This window comes from Pseudorca crassidens, chromosome 1 (assembly GCF_039906515.1).
Source record: "Pseudorca crassidens isolate mPseCra1 chromosome 1, mPseCra1.hap1, whole genome shotgun sequence".
Taxonomy (NCBI): domain Eukaryota; kingdom Metazoa; phylum Chordata; class Mammalia; order Artiodactyla; family Delphinidae; genus Pseudorca; species Pseudorca crassidens.
The window spans coordinates 195399613-195420731 of NC_090296.1; the positions used below are offsets into that span (position 1 = coordinate 195399613).

At 51.8% G+C, this 21119-nt stretch overlaps 1 long non-coding RNA gene across 10 annotated transcripts in view; it reads left to right on the forward strand.

Annotated features, from left to right (window-relative positions):
• Nucleotides 1-12104, forward strand: part of LOC137206117 (uncharacterized) — a 47572-nt gene extending 35468 nt beyond the window's left edge. For 2 of the 10 annotated variants that reach the window (XR_010934442.1, XR_010934445.1), the window contains exons 2-5: nt 8165-8252; nt 8360-8475; nt 9905-9979; nt 10456-12104. This is a non-coding gene — a long non-coding RNA (uncharacterized lncRNA). The other 8 variants (XR_010934446.1, XR_010934448.1, XR_010934444.1 and 5 more) reach the window with 8 other exon arrangements.
• Nucleotides 12105-21119: the final 9015 nt, after the last annotated feature.

Sequence of the window (21119 nt, forward strand, 5' to 3'; positions counted from 1 at the left end):
ATGAGAAGCCCATGCACCACGACAAGAGTAGCCCTGCTCACTGCAACTAGAGAAAGCCCGGGCGCAGCAACAAAGACCCAACACAGCCAAATATCAATCAATCAATACATTTATTTAAAAAAACAAAAAACAGTACCTACTTTATAAGAAGAAAAACAAATGGTGACAGTGTCAGTGTCGTCTCCCAAGTGCAAATAGTTGGCACTCTGTAAATAATCGCACATGTGAAGGAATAGATGGCCGCCGTCTACATACATGTGCGTGTGTGTGCACGTGGGTGTTCACGGGGGGGGGGCAGGGGGAGGAATATAGGACACAAGGCTTTGCCAGGTAGGCTGGAACCAGACTGAGAAAAACCTGTTGGCAAAGAAAAGCCTAGAAAAGTTTTCAAAGTCTCGAAATAGGTAAGAGTTGGCTAGAAGGAAACAACCAGACAGGTATTTCTAAAGCTCATCGTGGATACTGTCTGGGGAAGGGCTGGAGGGGTGCAGATGAGAAGGTGGCCGCTCGGGCTGAGGGGAGGGCAGTGGCCGTGGAGGCACAGCTAGCGGCCAGGCTGGAGCTGGACAGCAGGGGCAGCAGGGAAGGCAGGGGTCAGTGACACTCAGACCCCTGGTTCGGGCAGAGGGAGGGGCTGGACGCGCACTGGGTGCTGAACACAGGAAGCAGCAGGGCAGGGCAAGCAAGTGGGTTCAATGTCGTTGAATCGAGGTTCACAGGGGCAGCGGGACCAAGCCCATCCCGGGGTCGCTGGGCTTGTAAACCTAGTGGAGGGCAAGGCAGGGCCCTGGAGGCAGGGCAAGGTCTCAGCAGCGGGGAGGGGAGGCCAGGAAGGAAGCCGGAACCGCCGGAGGAGACAGATGCTGGGGCCGAGCGGGGCGCAGAGCCCGCCCGGGGGTGGCGGCGGGGGCACGGGCTCCCAGCCACGGCCACGCGGCCCTCCTGCTTCTCCGCTCAGGTTTGGGCATCTGGACTCAGGGGGCTGGTGGGAGGGCGCAGGCACGGGGCCAGGGGCGGGCACGGGGAGGGACGTGTGTCCCCCCGACATGCTCATCCACACTCGGACCCCTTTAAGCCCTTTAAGCCAAACGAGACTCCCCCAGAAAACACAAGTCCTGAATGTGTAACTGCAGCGTTGCTTCCGACGGCGCAGGAGGGGGAGTGAGCTCTGGCTCCACATCCCGGGCCTGAGCTCTGGCTCCTGGTTTCAGGAGGGTCCCCCTCAATGGGGTGGGAGTGAGGGCTGGAGGGCCCAGTCTCCAGGGAAGGGTGGGCACTTTCTACCATGACTCTCTCAGGACACAGGGCTCCCCCCTTTTCTCAGGGGCGTGGAGCGCAGGGGGCAGGGTCCTCACAGGGAGAGGAAAGGGAAGAAGATGGTAGTTTGGACAAAGCAGAATGGCCCAAACCAGTGGGAGCTGGGAGCCCCCGTTGTGGTGGGAACACGCCCTTCCTCTGGCCCCACTGAAGGGCCACAGGCCTTTGCGAGAAAGGGTGGCCTTGGAGAAGACTTCAAAGAATAGAAGGAGGACAGGTACCCTGGCGGGGTCTCTGCTCCCTCCCCTCCAACAGCCGGATGGGCCGCCACGTCTGGATGAGGCCGGACCACCTACTCGAGACAGGGGCAGAGTGGGTGCAGGGCTGCTCTCCAGCTGGGATGGGAGAGAGAGGTGCAGGGAGGCCACAGAGGACTGGAAGGTCAGGTCTGAGCCACCCTGGAGGCGTCTCCGGCAGCCAAGAATGAGGTCGGGGAGAGGCCGGTGGCCAGGTGGCCAGGAAAGTCCGAGGCGTGAGCCAACACCCAAGGGTTGTGTGCACAAGGAAGGGAACAGAAAGCCAGTCCTGGGATGCAGCTGTGGGCGGGAGGCTGGCGGTTAGGGTACGCCACTGAATTCACCGAGAGCCACGATCACACGCCAGTGGAGACGCTGGCCTCCTCCGTGGTCGGGGAGAAAAGAGCAAGGAGCTCTAGCTCGATCTGGGGGATGAATAAGGGTGGAGTTAGAATGAGCTCAAAAGAGCAACGAAGCTGGTCAAGCCATTAGGCTGGTGCCTCTCGGCGACACTGGGGCCCCCACTCTCTGAGGAGAGTAGCTTAGTCGCCTACAGGACTCACGGGGCACACGTGCTCCCTGAGGAATTCCCTGCACGACGGGGGGACCTCTGCCCCAAGCTTGTGGTCTGAAGGAGAAACCCTGGATCCCTTCAGAGAGGCTGGGGGAGCCTCTCGCCCCAGGGGCCGGCACCCAGTAAGGAACCAGCACTGCTGAGGCCCCCCCAGACTGCTTCACACGTACAGGAGCCAAAAGGGCGCCCACATTTCAGGGCCTTCTAAGCCGTTTTGTGTGTGTACGTGTGGACCACTGGACCGCTTTGTCAGTTTGGTGAAGCCTATAGATATCTTCCCAGAAATGTGTGTGTTTTTTGAAAAATAAAAGGCATCTTTTGTGTGTGTGTGTTATTTTTAAATGGATAAACTAGAACACTAGATTAAAATTCATACTCAAATATAGTTATTAAAGTATAAAAATCGTGATAATTTAATATGCACACCTCTTAATTAACCCATTATTTAATAAGATATAGGGGGAGGTTTCATAACCACCATCCTTTTGAAGTAGTGATGAGTATAAGTGATATTTTGATATAGGCAAAATAACTGTATTATGATGTGAAAATATCTGATTTCTTTTACAAATACTGCCAGTACTGATGTGACTTATTGACTACACTTATTATTGAAGAAAGTGCTAAGTTTAGAGAAAATAAAGATGTAAATGTTTTTCCCATCCAGGTTCACAGTGCTCTTGAATTCTATCTAAGGCCCCTCTGGGGATGCTGGACCTCTATTAAGAGCCTCTGTTTATCGTATAAAGCCGTGGAGATTTGGGGGTCCGTATGTTCCAACAGCAGCGATAACATTAATTATCCTAACACATCCGTTGGTCTTATTTGGCCTGGAAGGGGCACCTTCCCTATACAAGGAGCTCGACCTTCACATCATCTTATTGTGGAGGCTGAATAATGCCCCCCAAAAATGCCCATGTCCTCATGCCCAGAATTATGAGGATGTGACCTTATATGGCAAAAGAGACTTTGCAGCTGTGATTAAATTAAGGATTTTGAGATGGAGAGATTATTCTGGATGATCCAGATGGGCCCAAAGTTATCACAAGGAGACCAGGGACCCCCCTCCTGGTGGTCCAGTGCTCAGGACTCTCTGGGTTCAAGAATCCCTGGTCAGGGAACTAAGGATCCTGCGAGCCGCGGGGCGTGGCCAAAAACAAAATAAAAAAGAAGGAAACTGGACAGGAGTGGGGATGTGATGACGGAGGCAAGAGGTTGGAGTGATGTGAGAAGAGGCCACGAGTCAAGGGACGCAGGTGGCTTCTAGAGGTTGTGGGGGGCTCCCTGAAGGCTCCAGAAGGAACTCAGCCCTGCTGACGCGTTGGTGATAGGCTTCCGACCTCCAGTACCATCATAAATCTGGGTCGTTTTAAGCCACTATGTCTGTGGTAATTTATCACAGCGGCAGGAAGCGAATACGCTTACATAAGACGCATCATCCCAAGACATTTTGTGGAGGTGCCCTGTGTGCGTGAAGTGCTGTGGTCTCACTCACAAGCTGAGCGACTTTTTACACTTTCTACTCTGTGTAGCCACCCCGGAGCCAGGATATGGAGCAGCGCGGCTCCCAGAAGCCTCCCTCAGGGTCCCTCCCGGGCAGCAGCCCCGTGGACCCCTCTTCTGACCTCAGTTCGTCTGCTGGTAAATAGGTGGAATCGTGCCTCACACACTGTCTGCTTCTTTCACTCAGCGTTGCATCTGCGAGATGCATCTTCGTTGCCGCTTCTCGATGTCCGTGTTCAGTTTAGTCCTTTTATCAGCTTGGTAGGAAATTATTTTATTTATTCATTTATGTTGAAGTATAGTTGATTTGCAATGTAGAGTTTTAGGTGTACAGCACAGTGATTAAGTTATACATACATGTATATCTATTTCTTTCAGATTCTTTTCCCTTACAGGTGATTACAGCACACTGAGTAGAGTTCCCTGTGCTACACAGTAGGTCCGTGTTGGTTATCTGTTTTATACACAGGAGCGTGTATATGTTAATCCCCAACTCCTAATTTACGCCCGCCCCCCAGGAAATTCTTACAACCTTGCCCCCAGAAAAAGGTGGAAATAGAGACACTGTCCTCTACTTCCCCAGTTTCATGGCTGCCCTGAAATGGACTCCAGCCCTCAGATCGCGTCCTCGTTCCTCCCCCCAGAGACCAGGGCCTTGCTCAGCGGCCACAGGGGTAGCTATCTGGACTTGGGTTTGTCTCCCTCCAGGACCCCTCTGACACCATTGCCTGAGCTTTTTGTGGTGAAGGTTGTCTTCAACACCAGAAGGTCCTGGGGACCTTTTATGTTCTCTGTCCTTCCTGCCGCCTCTGACCTTTCACGTAGGGTAACCCTACCCAACCCCCCGGAACCACCCTGCACTTTGTCCCCTTCTCTCTGTCCTCCACCTGAGCCCTCCCCAGGGAGTCCCCTAGTCCCTCCCCACTTTGGCAACATTTCTTTAAGGCAACAGTCACCCTGACCTTTCCAAGAATCCACCCAGAGGGTCCCTCACTCTGCGAGGTGACATCTTCATTGTATACAGCCAGGGAAGCCTCACGGTGGGGGGGGGTGGCCCTTCCTGCGCCCTCGCCCCCGCTCAGGGTCCCCTCTGGCCTCGGCTCTGCCTGGAGAGGGTCCTCGCTGGGCCATGGGCCCCCCAGCCTGCGGCTTCCGGTTGCCAGAGCGACTCAGTGTGGCCGCGCTGGGGGTTGGTTGGCGGGACAGCAGAAGAAGACGTTTCCGGAGCCGCAGGGCCTGGGCCCGGAGTCCAGGGGGACGGGCCTGCTGCCGGACAGGCAGTCACCGCCCTCAGCCCCCGGTCGGCACCCTCGCCCACTGGCAATTCTCTGCTTCTGTTCTTAAGATCAAAATATCCTATTCATTCCTAATAAAGCTGATGGGTGAATTCGGCCCTCGATCTGCAGTCAGGAGGGTTGCCAGTATCCCTCAGCCCCTAGTTTATTTTATTGTTTAATTTTTATTTTGTTTTGGGGTACAGTTGATGTACATGTTGTGTTAGTTTCAGGTGTACAGCAAAGTGAATCGGTTATACACATACACGTATCCACTCTTTTTCAGATTCTTTTCCCAAATAGGCTATTACAGAATATTGAGTTCCCTGTGCTCTACAGTAGGCCCTTGTTGGTTATCTATTTTATATGTAGTAATGTGTTTATTTTATTTTCTTTTGTTTTAAGCTTATTTATTTCTTTTTATTTTTTCCAGACGTGAAATCCAGTTTTAAACCATTTTTTTATTGAAGTGTACTTGATTTGCAACGTTGTGTTAGTTTCAGGTGTACAGCAAAGTAATTCAGTTATACATACATATATATACCTATTCTTTTTCAGAGTCTTTTCCATTATAGGTTGTTACAGGATATTGAATGTAGTTCCCTGTGCTCTACAGTTGGTCCTTGTTGTTTATCTATTTTACATATAGTAGTGTATTTCTGATAATCCCAAACTCCTACAAGAAATCCAGTTTTAGAGCTGTGGCCGTAGAGAATTTTGCATTATTCCTAGTGTTTCTCAAGCATTTCTTTTTTATGTCCAGCATTGACAAGAGTCTATTTTTATTTGTTTATTTTCTGGCTGCGCCGCGCGGCTTGTGGCATCTCAGTTCCCTGATCAGGGATTGAACCCAGGCCACAGCAGTGAAAGCCCGGAATCCTAACCACTAGGCCACCAGGGAGCTCCTATTTTTAATTTTTAAAATTTTAATTCCATTTTTAAAGGTTACTTTCCATTTACAGTTATGACAAAACATTGGCTGTCTTCCCCGTGTTGTACTGATACAGTAGTCCCCGAGCCTGTCTTACACCCAGTAGTCTGGGCCCTCCCCTCTCCCACCCCGTGTTGCCCCGCCCCCTCCCCACTGTAACGGCTAGTTTGTTCTCTAGATCTGCCTCACTCCCTCTTTTCATTGAACTGACTCCCCGCAAACTTCCAACCGGCCCGTGTGAGAAAGAACTACGGCCTGTGATTTGAGAATACGGGTCACAACCCAAACGGGGAGACGCAGGGAGAGTCAGGGGGGCCTTTACGAGTTTTATTTAGGGGATGACGGGGGTAGAACAGAAGAAGGGAAGCAGCTCTACCCGTGGGCATCTCCCCCTCCCTCTAAGAAACTCCCCCGCGCCAGGACCACGGACAAACCCCTCCCTGGAAGACAGCCTGCAGGGTTCTGTTTCACAAGCCGCTCCCAGGTTGCAGAGGCAGGCGCCTGCCTCCTTCTGCCGTCCTCGCCTCCTGGGAGTTCAGGTGCCTTGGCCTCATCAGGGTTTCAAATAAGAAAGATTTGTCGTCCTTGCCCTCGTTAGTTCTTTTTTTTTTTTTCTTAAAGAAAAATGAGCTCAAGAAAAAGAAGTCTGCGCATAAGAACGTCTCTAGGCCGGGCTGGAGAGGCTAGGAAGGAAAGCTACCTAGGATTCATTCTTATAAACATCATAATAAATAACACGGATTTCAACAGACGGCTATAAATAACATCTAATGTTTGCACTCAACAGTTTCAGCTCTCAGGTGATGGCCCGGGACAAGTGGCCGCCCGGTCCTGCCCTGCTGGCTCGCCGCCCGGTCACCTAAGCCTCCCTGTTTTCAGAGGTTGTTTTCTGCATCTCTCTCAGAGACTGTAGGCGCACCAGCCCCTCCCTCGCTGCCCCGGGCGATCTTGGGGACCTGCCCCTTGGTGGGAGGACATCTGACAGGGAGGCCACTGGGTTACCGGTTTCCTTCCTCAGCGACTCACAGGCCCGCAGCCTCGCAGATGTGCTCCCTGGGTTTGTTTTGATAGCTTGTTTAAAAAACAGTTCCTATCCACCAGCTGTTCAGATAATCAGATTCCAAGTGGCAACCAACTGGGATTACTATGGCGGCTGTTTACCCTGACCAGCATGGCTCAGCTGGAAGATATGGGCCTGGGTTGGGGGTCCCCTTTCTTGTTCTTGTGATTGCTGCCCAGATTGGCCGTAAGGAAGCCTCCTTTTCCGCTTTCCTCCCCTGGGAGCCCTGCGTTCCCCGGGGAGACAACGACGAGGGGCAGGGATCTGAGGGAAGCTTCGGGAACGTGGGTGTTCTTGGCATCGGTGACCCTCACCCCATATCAGACCGTTTCACCGTCAGTACTGGGACTTTGTGTCCCCGCTTGTGCAGGGTTGGAGGGAAAGCCTGGCTCAGAGGTTGAGCGTGTCCTCTGAGCTCTCCCTCCAGTGCCCCAAACCTTCCAGGCCTAAAATCAAACTTCCCACGTGCCCACCCAGCCCTAGCACCCCTACCCTCTTCCCTCAGCGTGCAGACGGCACCCACTGCTCCCCACGCACCCACACCAGGCCTGCTGTCCCCCCGGCTTTCCTGTCCCTTGACCCCCAAAGTCAGGGATTTGCCAAGCCTGGCTGAGTTTCCTGGGGCCTTTTCTTCCTCTGCCTCTATGTCTTCTTTCCCATCTCCACTGCCTCTGCCCACAGGTGCCCCATCACCTGTCCCTTTCACCGTGGCAGGAACTTTCCATCACTGTCCCAGCCATCTTTCCTCCTCTTCAACTGCACCCTCCCACCACTGCTAGGCCCGGCTTCCTAACGCTGCCCTCTGTTGTCACTTACCTGCTCAAACCCCCTTAGCCCCTGCCCGCTGTGTGCAGCTTGGAGCGACGGGACCTTGTCTGCCATCCCAGGCCCTCGGCACCCTGGTTCCAACCTCACCTGATCTCCCTCTTTTGCTCGGTCCTGCTCTCTCCCCCTGTCTTGTCAAGCTCACATCTGTGCTTTCCAGCAGGGCTGATTCCAGGGGCTGCCCCTCCCTTGACAGACTCCATGAACGCACTTCCTGGAGTTGTACGGCCTGTGCGACAAGGGGGCCTCCGGGCCTTTGCCCATGCTGCTTCCTTGTTCTGGAGGGCCGTCCTCCCCCAGCTGCCTGTGAAAGCCAAACAATTCTTCAAATGTCACTTCTTCCATGAAGCCTTCGGTGATCATCATTGCTTGAAAGGGTAGCTCACGTTCACGGATCTCTGAAAAAAAATGTACCTTACGCTTATAATTTTCTTTGTATTTCAGATTTTGCTTAGAACACAAACCTCCATAAAGACTATTGATTACTTTCCTGTATATCGTTTGCTGTGCCTAGCGCTGGGCCTGGCACATAGTAAGTGCTCCGTAAGTTTTTGTTGGACGAATGAAAGAATGAATGACTTATGTTGGGCTTGGCTCCACCCCAGCTCACTGTTCACCTCTGGTTGCATTTAAATTCAGGTACATGGCCTCTCCTCGTGCTTATTTACTACTAGAAGCAGAGAAGGATTGAGTCGAACCCTAAAAATGGTCCCTCCATTACCCAGACTCACTTAATGTGAAGCAGCGATTCTCAGGCACGTGAGTCCACAGAATACTAACTGGTCCAGTGCTTTGCAAACCATCGCTCAGAACGCTGGGCCCCAGGATATGTCTCCAGGGCACGGGGGTCCGGGGGGCAGAGGGCTGTGGATGAGGGAGCGTTGTGCCCCTGCCCCACTTCAACAGGTCAGCTCTACTTGTCTCTGTGTCACACCTTGAGGTCTGGTAGAAGCTCTATTCAACCAGAGGCCCCCCGAAATTTTCTTAGGAAAAACAGAAACTAAAAAATATATATATGTAGTTCAACCGGGTAGCCATCTTACAAGAAGTGCCTGTCCAAACGTATTTGTAAGGCCCTTAAAGCACATCCCGCAGTATCCAATCCAGAGCAGTCCCCCACTGCAAAGAGTCATCGGGTCCAAGTGGCCCCTTTGTCCAGGGAAAGAGCAGGAGGGTGGGAATCAGTGCCAGGCCTTAGCTCGGCTCTGCCACGAACAGGTCGTGTAACTTACACCAAGTGCTTTCCCTCCCTAGACTCTGCAGCTCATTTACAAGTGCAAGTGGGGGGTGGCCCCCCTTGGGAAGGCCGGGCTGCACAGTGGTTAGGGGGCGTCCCGGGTGAGCCTGATGGGGGCGGGGGCCGCTGGGAGAGGCGCACCAGGGCAGGAGTGCCAAGTGCTGGGCGCCCCGGTCTCCGGCGAGCCTGTGGATCTGGGAGGCCCACTCCAGCTCTGTCACTGAGAGACTGACTCAGCTGGCAGCCGTAGGGCCCGGTTGCCAGGGGAAATGCTGTCGGCACATTTATTCTGGGTTTGGATATTTAAAGAGCTGGGTGTGTGGCACGACATTTCGGAAGTGCTTGGGGAGGGAGGGGTTGCGGACCAGGGCTTTTTTTTTAACCGTTAGAGATATCCTGTCCTGATCTCTCGGGTCCACAAAGAGTGATTTTCTTCCCTAAGAATCGGACGTGGGTTCTGCCCATTGTGTCTACCTGGCTGTGCAGCCTGGCAGGAAGCAGGTGGCCCAAGGTGGGACCTGGCTGCCGTGGGTCCCCATCCCAGTGCCACCCTGCCCCCTGGACGAGAAGCCTGGCAGTGGCCCCCGAGGTACCGGGAAGGAGGTAGAGCGGTGGTCTGGTTCCCCAAGGGCACCTGGGCAGCGCCATCCTCCACCTGGCGTGACACGATGGAGTGGCCTGGGCCCTCAGGAGTCTTGGGGCCCGGGTGACAGCACAGGGCCCCCGGGGACGCTGGGAGCGCGGGCTTCCTCTTCCTCACGGGCTGTTTGCACTGGCTCCGGAAACGCTGGCTGAAAGCTGGGACTTTGCGTCATTTTTTACTATTTGAACGGCCTCTTTGGGCTGCTTTTAGGAAGGTGGTTCTTTTGTCCCTTTTCTCACTCAGGATGTTGTTGCCAATAGATTTCCTCACAGACGCTGTCTGCTGCCTTTGTTTTCCTTTCCAGATGCATATGGAGAAATCTTCCAGAACTGAGGCCCCCGTCAGCAAATTGCACCTGTGGTGCAGTGAGTGGCACAGGGTAACGCTTCTCTCATGACATTTATTGTTTTCATTTCTGCTCACAGAGGTCATTTTGTCCACATGCTCATGGTAGCACATTTGAGAAATAGAGGAAATAAATATAGGTGATATAGGAGGGAAATTAGTACCATCTGTAGTTCCAGCCAGAGATCTACGCTTGGCAATCTGGCGTTGGTTTTTTTTTTTAATTGGGCTCGTCCTGCACACAGTGTAACGGAACTGGCGTTTCACGCCCCGCACTGTAGCGTCAGCAATGCCCCCTGCCCTCGGAGCCTTGTGGGTGCAGATTACAAGCCTCTGTGGCTCTCCTTTAGCTCTGCCACCAGCAAAGCAACATCTGAGACATTAGCCCGCGTTAAGGAGGAAGGAGGACAGGAAAGCCGCCCCGCGTGATCCGTGTTTGTATGTAGAGCTGAGACGGGTGGGATTGCGGGTGACTTTTATTCTATCATCGTTATCTTCTTTCTCTTCTAGAGTTCGCACGTTTTTCTGTAACAGACCTGAGAGTAGAGGCAGGTGATGTGATCCGAGGTGCAAGCGCAGTCCTGCCTCCCAACCAGGTGAGTTTCTTGGCTGCCCTGGGCCTCAATTTCCTCACCTCTAAAGGGTGGACGCTGATGCTACCTACCTCACAGGTACATTTTGAAGGTCAGGTGTAGGTGAAATGATGCATTAGAAGCCCAGTGAAGGCCCAGGGATGGGAACAATTGTGGCTTTACAGTATAATCCTACAAATTCTAGAAGTTACAGGATTATAGGCTGAATTATGTCCCCAAAACATTCATCTGTTGACGTCCTAACCCCGAGGAGCTCAGAATGTGAAAGGGTTTGGAGACAGGGGTCTTTACAAGGGTAATTACATGAAAATGAAGTCCCTAGGGTGGACCCTAATCCCATGTGACTGGGGTCCTTAAAAGAAGAGTTGGTTAGGATGCAGACGCACATGGAGGGAAGACCACCTGAGGACACAGGGAGAAGACGGCATCTCCAAGCCAAGGAGGGAGCCTCGAAAGGAACCATCCCTGCCGACACCCTGACCTTGGACTTCCAGCCTCCGAACGGTGAGAAAATAACTTCTGTTGTTTAAGCCTCCAGCCCTTGGTCCTCTGTGATGGCCGCCCACGTGAACTGACCACAGGTCCTTAACTGGAATATCGGTGTCACCGTTGTTCATTGTCTGAATCTCCACCCTGAGGTCCTTACCATCTAAGCACGCTGCTGAGAGAGCTCGTCTGAGCAGGACACGGCCCCGGCCCCCTTCCCACTCCTGGAGCCCCTCATCTTCCCAGGGGCCCTGCTCTCCTTCTTCCCAGGACCGTCTCTCCCAGGTGACGGCTCTCGACGCCCCTGGAGGGAATTTGCTCCTTGCCCCTTCGGGAGCCTCACTCCGCCGTTTCCCGCCCAAGATGTCCCTCTGGAGGGCACATCTGCCCTTCAATGAGGTGGATTTAAAACTCTCCAAATACCAACAGGAGACTGTGTTCGAGCCTGCTCCACTGGGATCACCAACACGATGGTCTCTTAGGGTGGGTTTTTTTTTTTAATGTCTAACTTTATTTATTTATTCTTAACTTTGAAAATGTTTGGTGTGGTAAGAACACTTCACATGAGATCTACCCACTTAACAAAATTTTGTTTTTGTTTTTGATTTTGTTTCTTTGGCTGCACGGCACAGCTTGTGGGATCTTAGCTCCCTGACCAGGGATTGAACTCGGGCCCCGGCAGTGAAAGCTCTGAGTCCTAACCACTGGACCACCAGGGAATTCCCAGCAAAATTTTAAGTCTATAATCCATCATTTTTTTTTAAATTTATTTTAATTTTTATTGACGTAGAGTTGATTTACAATGTTGTGTTACTTTCTGCTGTACAACAAAGTGCTTCAGTTATATATATATATTCTTTTCCATTATGGTCTGTTATAGGATATTGGATATAGTTCCCTGTGCTCTACAGTAGGTCCTTGTTGTTGTTTATCTATTTTTATCTATAGTAGTTTGTATCTGTTAATCTCAAATTCCTAATTTACTCCTCCACCACCCCCCTCCCCCTCGGCAACCACAAGTCTGTTCTCTATGTCTGTAAGTCTGTCTCTGTTCTGTAAATAAAGTCATTGGTGTCGATACGTATCGTGTATCATGTAAGTGACATCATCTGGTTGTAATCCACGACTGCTGACTATTGGTACAGTGTCGTACAGCAGATACTTAGAGCTCGTTCATCTCACTTGACTGAAACTTTATGCCTGTCGATCAGTAATTCCCCATAATTCCCCTCTCTTTCCAGTCCCTGGCAACCAGCATTGCACTCTGATTCTATGAATGTGACCTTTTAATTTCAGATACCTCATGTAAGTGGAACCATGTCTTTCTGTGACTTGCTTATTCACTGAGCGTAACGTCCTCAAGGTTCACCCATGTTGTCCCATTTTGCAGAATTTCTTTCTTTTTAAAGTTTGAATGGTGTTCCATCGTACTCCTCTATCATATTTCTTTATCTGTTCACCTATCGATGGACATTTAGGTCGCTTCCGCATCTTGACTATTGTGAGTGACGTCATAATGAATACAGGAGTGCTAATACCTCTTTGAGATCCTGAATTCAATTCATTTGGATAAATACCCATTAGTGGGATTGCAGGGTAGGATTCTGAAGACACAGAGAGGAGATCCCTGGAGCTGTGCCTGCAGTGCTTCCTCAGGTTACAAAGGCACCGCTAGCCCTGCGCTGGGAGCACAGGAAAGTGGTTGGGGGTGAGGTTATTTTTGTCTTGCAAACTGCAGGCCAGGTCTTTCTCCTGGGCCAGGGAGTTAACCAGTGCACCTCGTCTGCTAAGTCATCCCCTGTTTTCTCAGGAGACAGTCTTATAAATCTGGCTAATAACTCCCATTTCATTTCCCCAAACTCCGTTAGAGGGAAGTTATAATGAAGCTCAAATACTCGCCAGGTTATTCACGGGAAAGACCTTTGGCTTTTAAAAAATGCGTTTTAGGTGGCCAGATTAATCTAGCGGCACATTACAGTGCAGCCCTGCTGAAGTTCTGCGGGAGATCCCTGGCACCCGGCATTGTACCTTGCACAGTGCTGCCAGGAGCGTGAACTATCTTTACAGGAAGAGGCGAGAATTAATATGTCAGATGGAAAAGACCCACTGGCAGCACCCGATGAAAACCCAGGACCCTCGTTCCTTGTCAAGGTTCTTCAAGGTTAGAGTCATAATCCCACGACTGAGGACCAAGCACCCTCGGCCGGCCGCTCCCCGAGAAGGGCACCGGGCAGAGCAGAAGAGAATTTACGCGCTGCCTCCCTCCATCTGGCCCTGCTCGCCTACAGCCTTGGAGAGAGGCACCTCCCTAGATGCGTAACTTACGGCAGCCACGTGGAAAACAACATGCTGATCTCATTCCTTTCATTACCTCCCTGGCAGAGCAAGTTAATCAAAAAAAAGGTATGATCGCTGCTTTGTGTTCACTTAAGAGGTTGATTTGCAATGTAAATATATGCATTTGTATGGTATATACATCAATATAAAAGTAATAATAACGATGATGGTATCTATCACTAAATGAGCTCCGGACCCTGGGGAAGGATAACTACACAGATTATCTATAACCCCACGAAGCCAACATTATTCGGTTCATTTTATTGATGGAGAAACCGAGGCTCAGAGTGGTTAAGGAACTTGCCCAAGGTCACACAGCTGCTATGTGACGGGATTCAACCTAAGTTATAAGGTAGTATTTGTGGCAGGGTGAACCAAAGCTTCTCTCTGAACACTCGGCCCCAATCCCACTTGATCCCCACCAAGGTCAAGGGAAGAACTTGGGCATGAGAGATAGACAGGCCCCTGTTCATTGTTGTGTATATGAGGAAGCTGAGGACTGTAACGGGGAGAAGATCATATCTGCCTCCAAGAAATGCAATGTTATTAAGACACAAGTAGGTTAAGAGTGAGAGGATGAAAAAAGCTATGCTATGCTAGTCAGTAATCAAAAGATAGCTGGAGAGAGAATATTAGTATCAGACAAAGCAGATTACAGAACAAATAAAATATCAGGAATTAAAAAGTCATTTCATAACGATAAAGGGATCAATTAAGCCAGGGGACATAACAATTCCAAATGTTATGCACTGAATAACAAGGCTTCAAAATACACGAAGGAGAAATGAATAGAATTGCAAGAAGAAACAGACAAACCCACAATTACCGCCAGAGATTTCAACACCACTCTGTCAATAATTAGTAGAACAAGTGGACAGAAGATCAGCAAGGATGTAGACAACCTGGGCAACCCTCCACCAACTCAGCCTGATTGACGTTTATAGATCACATCACCCAACAACAGCAGAATACACATCGCTTGTTAGCGCACACGAAGATTTACCAAGATGCATAATACTCCGGTCCATGAAACAAGTCTCAACACATCGAAAAAGATTCAAGTCATACAAAGTATGTTCTCTGACCACGGTGGAAGTAAATCACAAATCAGTAACAGATATTTGGAAAATCTCCAAATAATTGTACATGGACTAATACATTTATAACTAACCAATGAGTCAAAGAAGAAATTATATGATCATCTCAGTAGCCATAGAAAAAGCATTTAACAAAGTCCAACATTTGTTCCCGATTAAAAAACAAAACTTTAGTAGTAGAAGGGAACTTTCTCAGCTGAATAAGAGGCAGCTACAGAAAAAAAAAAAAGTATAGCTAACATAATGAATGGTGAAAGGCTAAATCCTTTCCTTTTCTAAAGATCAGAAATAAGACAAAGATACCTGCCTTCACAACTTCTACTCAACATTTTACTGGAGTTTCTAACCAGGGAAATTAGGAATGATTTTGTTTTAAGGGACTTTGGGTCACTTGCAAAAGTAAGCCCATGTTGCAAAAGTGAAAATGTGCTATTATGTACAATTAAAAAGAAACCTTACTGACCATGAAGATGTTTCTAGGAGCAAACTTATAGCATTGTTGCTGAAATGCATGCTGTCCTCCAAGAGAACTTGTTTATTTGGAATATCACTTCTGAAGAGATTGTTTGTCAAACAAAACCAAACAAAAATAAGTCAACTTCCTTTAGACCTAATCTCTCCCGTCTATCTTCAGTGGGTCATGGGGACTCCTGGGGGCTTCTGTATTCTTATGACTTCCTGGAGAAAGGCCAGACTTTGGCCTCAAATAAATCAACAAAAATGTGTTGTGCGCCCAGCATGGAGGTGCTGATGGAAGCAGAACATTGGCTTTATCCCTGGAAGGGTTTCAGGACTCAGTGACCAGTTTCTCCTGCAAATAAGTTCCCATCTCTTGTCAGTATGACAATTAATTACCAGGCACCTGCAGGCTACGCTTAACAAGAAGTGCTGCATTTCTGCTAACGTTTTCTTTTCCAAACCTTCATTCATTTACTCATTCGACAGATATATACTGGGCACTTCTCTTGTGCCAGGCAGTCTTCTAGGTGCTGGAGATACAGGATTGAAGAAAACAGACAAAATCTCGCCTTCATGGTAGCTTGCATTCTAGCGGGAGAAACATATGACAAGCCTAATATAAATGAAGTAGATGGTATGTAAGAGGGTGATAAGGGCTCTGGAGGTGAATGAAGCTTGGGGAGGGAAATAAGAAGTACCTGCGGGTGGGGGAGGATTTGCAACGAGGGAAAACCTCATGGAGAAGGTGACGTTCAAACAAGGACTTGGAGGAGGTGGGGAGTGAGACGTCTGGATCCCAGGGCAAGGACAGCCGGGCAGTAGTAATGGCCTTGAGCTGGGAGGGCTCCTGGTCTTTTCAAGGGACACCAAGGAGGCAAAGGAAAAGACTGTCTGCACGAGTGAAGTCCTAGTCAGGTCAAATAAAGACGAGTCTTGCAAAGCGGGGTCCTCCAGGGAACCACCAGACAGCTACGGGAATAGGGTTTTGACCCTCTTCTGCCAGACGGCCGCTTTTCGCTGGGATTGAAGGCTGTTGGTTTTCAAGGCTACTGGGGAACTGGGGAGAGGGGGGACGAGAGTAAGGCAAGTTACAACACCATAAGGCTCTCACGGTTCTTCCTGAGATTCTGCCTTTTCCTTTTCCTAGTAAACACTCCCTGGTTGCTGCAAGCCTTTGGTTCATTTTCTGAATTCTGCAGAAGTTGATGGTGATGATTTTTGCCACAGTTCTCAGAGAGAACGTTCAGAGGTCTTTACGCCATCCTTCCCGCCGACACTACTCTAGAAGGGACACTTGAGGCTGGAAATGGACATAAACGGAGTTGACTAAGCAGGGTGCACCCAGAGTTTTCCGTGTGTGTGCAACTGTGAGAGGGGAGAAATATTTGGTTGGCTCAGGGGCCCCAGGCGGCAGGACAGTGGGAATCAGGCAGGATGGGTAGCTTGGGGCCATATCCGAACTGGCATTTGAAGCTTTTGAGGAGATAAGTGAACATGAATCTTTGAGGAAGATTAAGCTGGCAGTGGGTCCAGGAGGTGAGCTGGAATAGACGGAAGAAGACCAGTCACTTTAGTCAGAAGGGAATATTGTGTGCCTGAGAGAAGCAATGGTAGCTTGGATGGGAGAGCATCCCCAAGGAAGCTTTGGTCGATGATGGGTTATTGCGGGGTGGGGGGGGGGCTTCTAAGTACTGTTGTTTTTTGGAGTTATTGACAGTGAGACACCCCCGGCCCTAAGTTTCCCTCTTGCCGTCCCAGAAATTATGTAGCTTCCAGTGGGGCCCTTTTGGCCTCACCCTCTTATACTGCTTGACCCCATTAAGGACCCTCACGTCTTGAATATCTTGAGTATCTTGCAGTTCATGGCCAGTAATTCCCCCAACAGTACTGCTCCTGTGTGGGGAAGCACAGCTGGGTCCGCATAGCCAGGCTCTACCGTAAACACACAGGAAGTTCTTGAACACTATGGGGGGCCCTCATTTCAGGAAATCAGTACGTTTGTCATCCATTTGCTGGTGGGGTCACTGTGCAGAGAAAAGAGGGGCTTGGCGCTTTGCTTCGGGGATCCCCGATAATCAGACCCTCTCTTGCAGGTACCGTGGCCCGAACGTCAGGGTTGGGGGGGAGAACACACGAGACCCAGCTGGTGCTGAGATTGCCCTGTGCCGCCATGTCTCCCAGGTAGTAGGTCCAAATCCTTCTTCAGAACATCTGGGTCTTTTCAGACAACCTGAGAAAGACCTCCGGTCCCAGGCCAGCTCCGGCCCACAAAAGTGGAAAGAATGATTTGGTCAGACACTCAGCGTTTCCCCAGGTGTGTCCCATGGAATTCTGGTCCCACAAGTGTCTCCTCACAGAGAGGTGTGACGAGTGAGAAAGTGCTTCTTCTCCATTTCTTTCTAGAAGCCACGCAGTACATGTGAGCACATCAAAGCTCGGAGAAGTCCTGCAGTAAAGGAACTCAGTGTATTTAACTGAGCATTTCCTAGTCGCCACTGATCCTGGGGCTGTTTCTCCACCCAGTTTGGGGTGAGGCCTTTAACAAGGGCCTCTTCGCCTACCCTGTCTTTCTCTGGTCCTACAAATACGGCCGCCCTCTCGCATTGATGTCCGAGGGCTTCCATCAGCGCGGGCCCCTTGAAAAAAATGAGGATTTCAGTTAAGTACGTAGCAAGTCACTCACCCAGAGGTCACAGCCCCGCTCTGCTTAATTGTCCCCCCGAATCCTGAAGGGCTTCCAGTTGCTCAGAAACTTGGAAGGCTCTATCCGCCGTCCTCCCTCAGACCTTCCTCCATGGAAAGGGGGGTAAGTGGTACCAGCACTAACCTCCCAGGATTGTGGAAGTTACCTAACACGTGTTCACGCAGGAAACGTGCTCGGAACAGCTCCTGGCACCCAGCAAGCTTTCTACGCAAGGAATGCCCACGCTTTAGCCGTTATCGGGAACTTACTATTATTCTGTGATGTTAGCGTGTGGCTCTAGTATTGTTTTCTTTTTTTTTGCACAAATGGTCAAATAATCCAAAGCAACAAGACATGACTGCAGGATGTGGGCAAACTCCCCGTCTCTGTCTGTCTGTCTGTCTTTTTATACACACACACACCCACACACACTCATTTACTCTGAATTCACCGACTCCCGTTCACCTGTGTCTCAGGCCTGGGGGCCCAGTGACAGACCCGCTGAGGTATGAACTCAAAAGATGACCGAAAGCAAGAACAGAGGCTCTTTGGGGCAGATACAGAGGGGGAAGGGGCGGGGCCTGCCACCGTGCAGGACTGTGGTTCAGGGAAGGTCTCGACGGTTTTGCGGGAACAGCTCAGTGAGCTCTGGGCCAGCCCTGCCCATCGAGGGGAAGAAGCCCCTGGTCTCCCTCAATGTCTGGAGAATGAGGTGTGTGCGTTGCCTTTTAGAAAATACTGCCCCACACAGGAGGGAAAAGGATGTAAGCTCGGGAAGGACATTCTCCCTGGAGGTAAAGGCTGGGGAAGGCCAGGCTCCCTGCCTCCGGAGGAGAGGAAAGGGCAGTTTGGGACGTGCCCGGCGCTCCCACCCTTCCCCACCGCCCCTTTACTGGAAGCCGAGAGCTGGCTTTCCCCTGTAAAGGCACCGCAGGACGGTGGGCCTTCTGCCTGTCACCAGCTAAAGAACATTTCTGAGAAAGCACAGCCTCCTTGAGGAATGGGAGAAGGGGGGAAGCCCAGGAGGCCAGGTCGAAATTTCCAAACAGAAAAGGCGTGTCCGTGACCCTCAGAGAGCAAAGAACAGGGCTAGCCGAGGAGCAGCCTGGGGAACCGGGCTGCAGGGCAAGGCGCCCTTGTCTGTGCGCGCTCGGGACGCCCGCCCCCTGCGCCTATTTCATGACAAACGCTCCCCCCCCCCCCCCCCGCCATGACGCTTCCACTTCCATTGTCACCAGCTTACGAATTAAAGATGACAAAGGAAAAACATACTTCGGTGGCTGGCCTCTCTCCAGGCAAGAGGGAAGCTTCAGTTGGAATCGCTCTGCATGGGAGGTTTCCTCTTCCTTTTACCCCGTCCCCAGGACAAGTACAGCGCCTCTGACCCTCATCAATGCCGGCCACCTAGGCCTGGAAGTTGGGCAGATGCCCATCACCCTGCCACCAAACAGAACGCAAGGGTGGGTCCCCTGTGAGCACCTGATGTCTCGCCAACAGAAAAGGGACACGTCCAGTTGACAATGGGTCACCGTCTCCGTGCCCAGGCTGGGCGGGGCAGCAGTGCCTGGAGGGCGGGCCCCATGCCGGGGAGGCTCGGCGCTCTCGAGACGCCTGCATGCCGCCGCGTTACAGCCCAAACCCTGCTGTGGTGCCCAGGGGCCTCTGGAGGTGCTCCCCAGCAGGCTGCCAGGTCTCTCACTGCAGGGCGGGGGTGAAGATGAGCTCCCAGCTACCTCTGGGTTTACTGCTGCTCTCAGGAGGGCTTGGAGAGGACCTCAGACCGGACCCTCACTGCATCTCACAGCATCTCCTGCAGCCAGGCCCCCCCCCGGAGCTGGCCCAGTCACCCTGGCGCCTCCAGAGAGCTGGCTGGCTCGCACGCTCTGCCCCGATTTGTGTCATTTGGTTCTGTTGGGGGAGCCTGTCCTCCGCTGAGGCTTCTGCTGGGCCGGGGCAGGGGGGATCCTGCAGTGCCCCGCACGCCCCCAGCCAGTCCCAGGGCTCTGCTCACAGAGGCTGCGTATCTCCCATCTGTTCTGGAAAAAGTCCCCGCAGGCAATCTGGGCCTGCCTGGGAAGCCAAAGCCCGGGTTTCCAGGATGGCTGGGGTCTGTCACAAAGCTCAGCTCGGTCTCTGCGCCACGACCGGGAGGCATGTGGACGCCAGTTCTTTGTGTCCGCTGGAAGAGACCGAAGGCCTGTGTGAGGAAGGGGGCCGCCCGGCTGGGACAAGCCATTTCATCTCGTCTTCCTGGAGGGTTAGGCAAGGCAGGACCAAGCCCTGGATCTTCCAGCACATTCTGTGCCTGGTGAGCACCCAGAGGCCCCAGCCACGTGGGGCCCGAGGCTGGATGCAGGGGGCCCGGGCTGAGCCGTGACCTGCGGGCCGGTGGCTTTTGTCCTCAGGGCTGGCTGACCACCTGCAGAGCTGGGCATCCACGGGCGTGGTGGGCGCCCACCTGCCCCAAGCCCAAAGCCTCCAGCGCCTTTGGTCCATATCACCCCTTATAGATAGCACTCACCTAGTCCAAGCGCTAGGTTAGACTAGGCTTAAAATAGCCACACAGGCAGCACCTGGTTTACTGCTCCCGGTCACTCACAGCCCCCTCATTGCTAAATGATCATTTTCTGTGGCCAGGTCCGCTCTTTCCAAAGCTCTCGTGCTTGAATCACACCCAAAGCTGTTTCTCTTTGGAGCCAGCTGTCGTCACGTGCTAGTAGGCAGGCCTCGTGCAGAGCAGTTTGGGAACTGTTGGCACCTTGTGTGTAAGCCTGCGTCTCCGCACTGAGTGGCCCCGGAGACGGGAGAGCTGCCGTCTATTCCTCTTTGTCCCCGGCCCCTCCCCTGGACCTGTCCCTCGGGGTTCACAGTCACGACCTGCTCTAACTCCTGGCTCTACCCCCCGTAACCAGAAGTCCCAACACTCGGGACTTGGTTTCAGGTCAGCCTCCCCACTCTGCTGGGGCCACAGCACCGGGCCTGTCAGCCACGGCGGGGTAGCGGGGGCCCCGTGTGCACGGCTGTACTTGGGTTTTCAGCAAACACTGATTCGGTGTCCGCTAGGTGTCAGGCGGTGTGTTATGTGCTGGGGACACAAGGGAAGAGCCACGGTTCCTGCTCGTGAGGCGGGAGGCCTTGAACAGAAGAGGTAGAGCTGGTCCTTTACGCTTGTTTATTATTCATTCCAGCTTTACTAAGGGCCTTTCAGGTACCAGATTCAACACGAGGACGCTCCAGGTCCGACAGGGAATGAAACTAATCCCTACCCCACAGGAGCTTGCAGCCCATGGGCAACGTTAGATTCAGCAATGCATACGGCCCAGGGCACCACGCACAATGGCAGAAATGTGCACAGTGGACGGGGGAGGGGGGCACCCAGGGGTCGTCTGCCGCAGATCACTCCGTCCGGAATTCTGGACATGATGCTGGAGTGGAGTTTTCAAGGGCAATGTGGTAAATCAGAGGTGGCCCCAGGGTCTTTGCACTTCCGCCACTGAGACGTAGCCTCTGTCTGTCCTA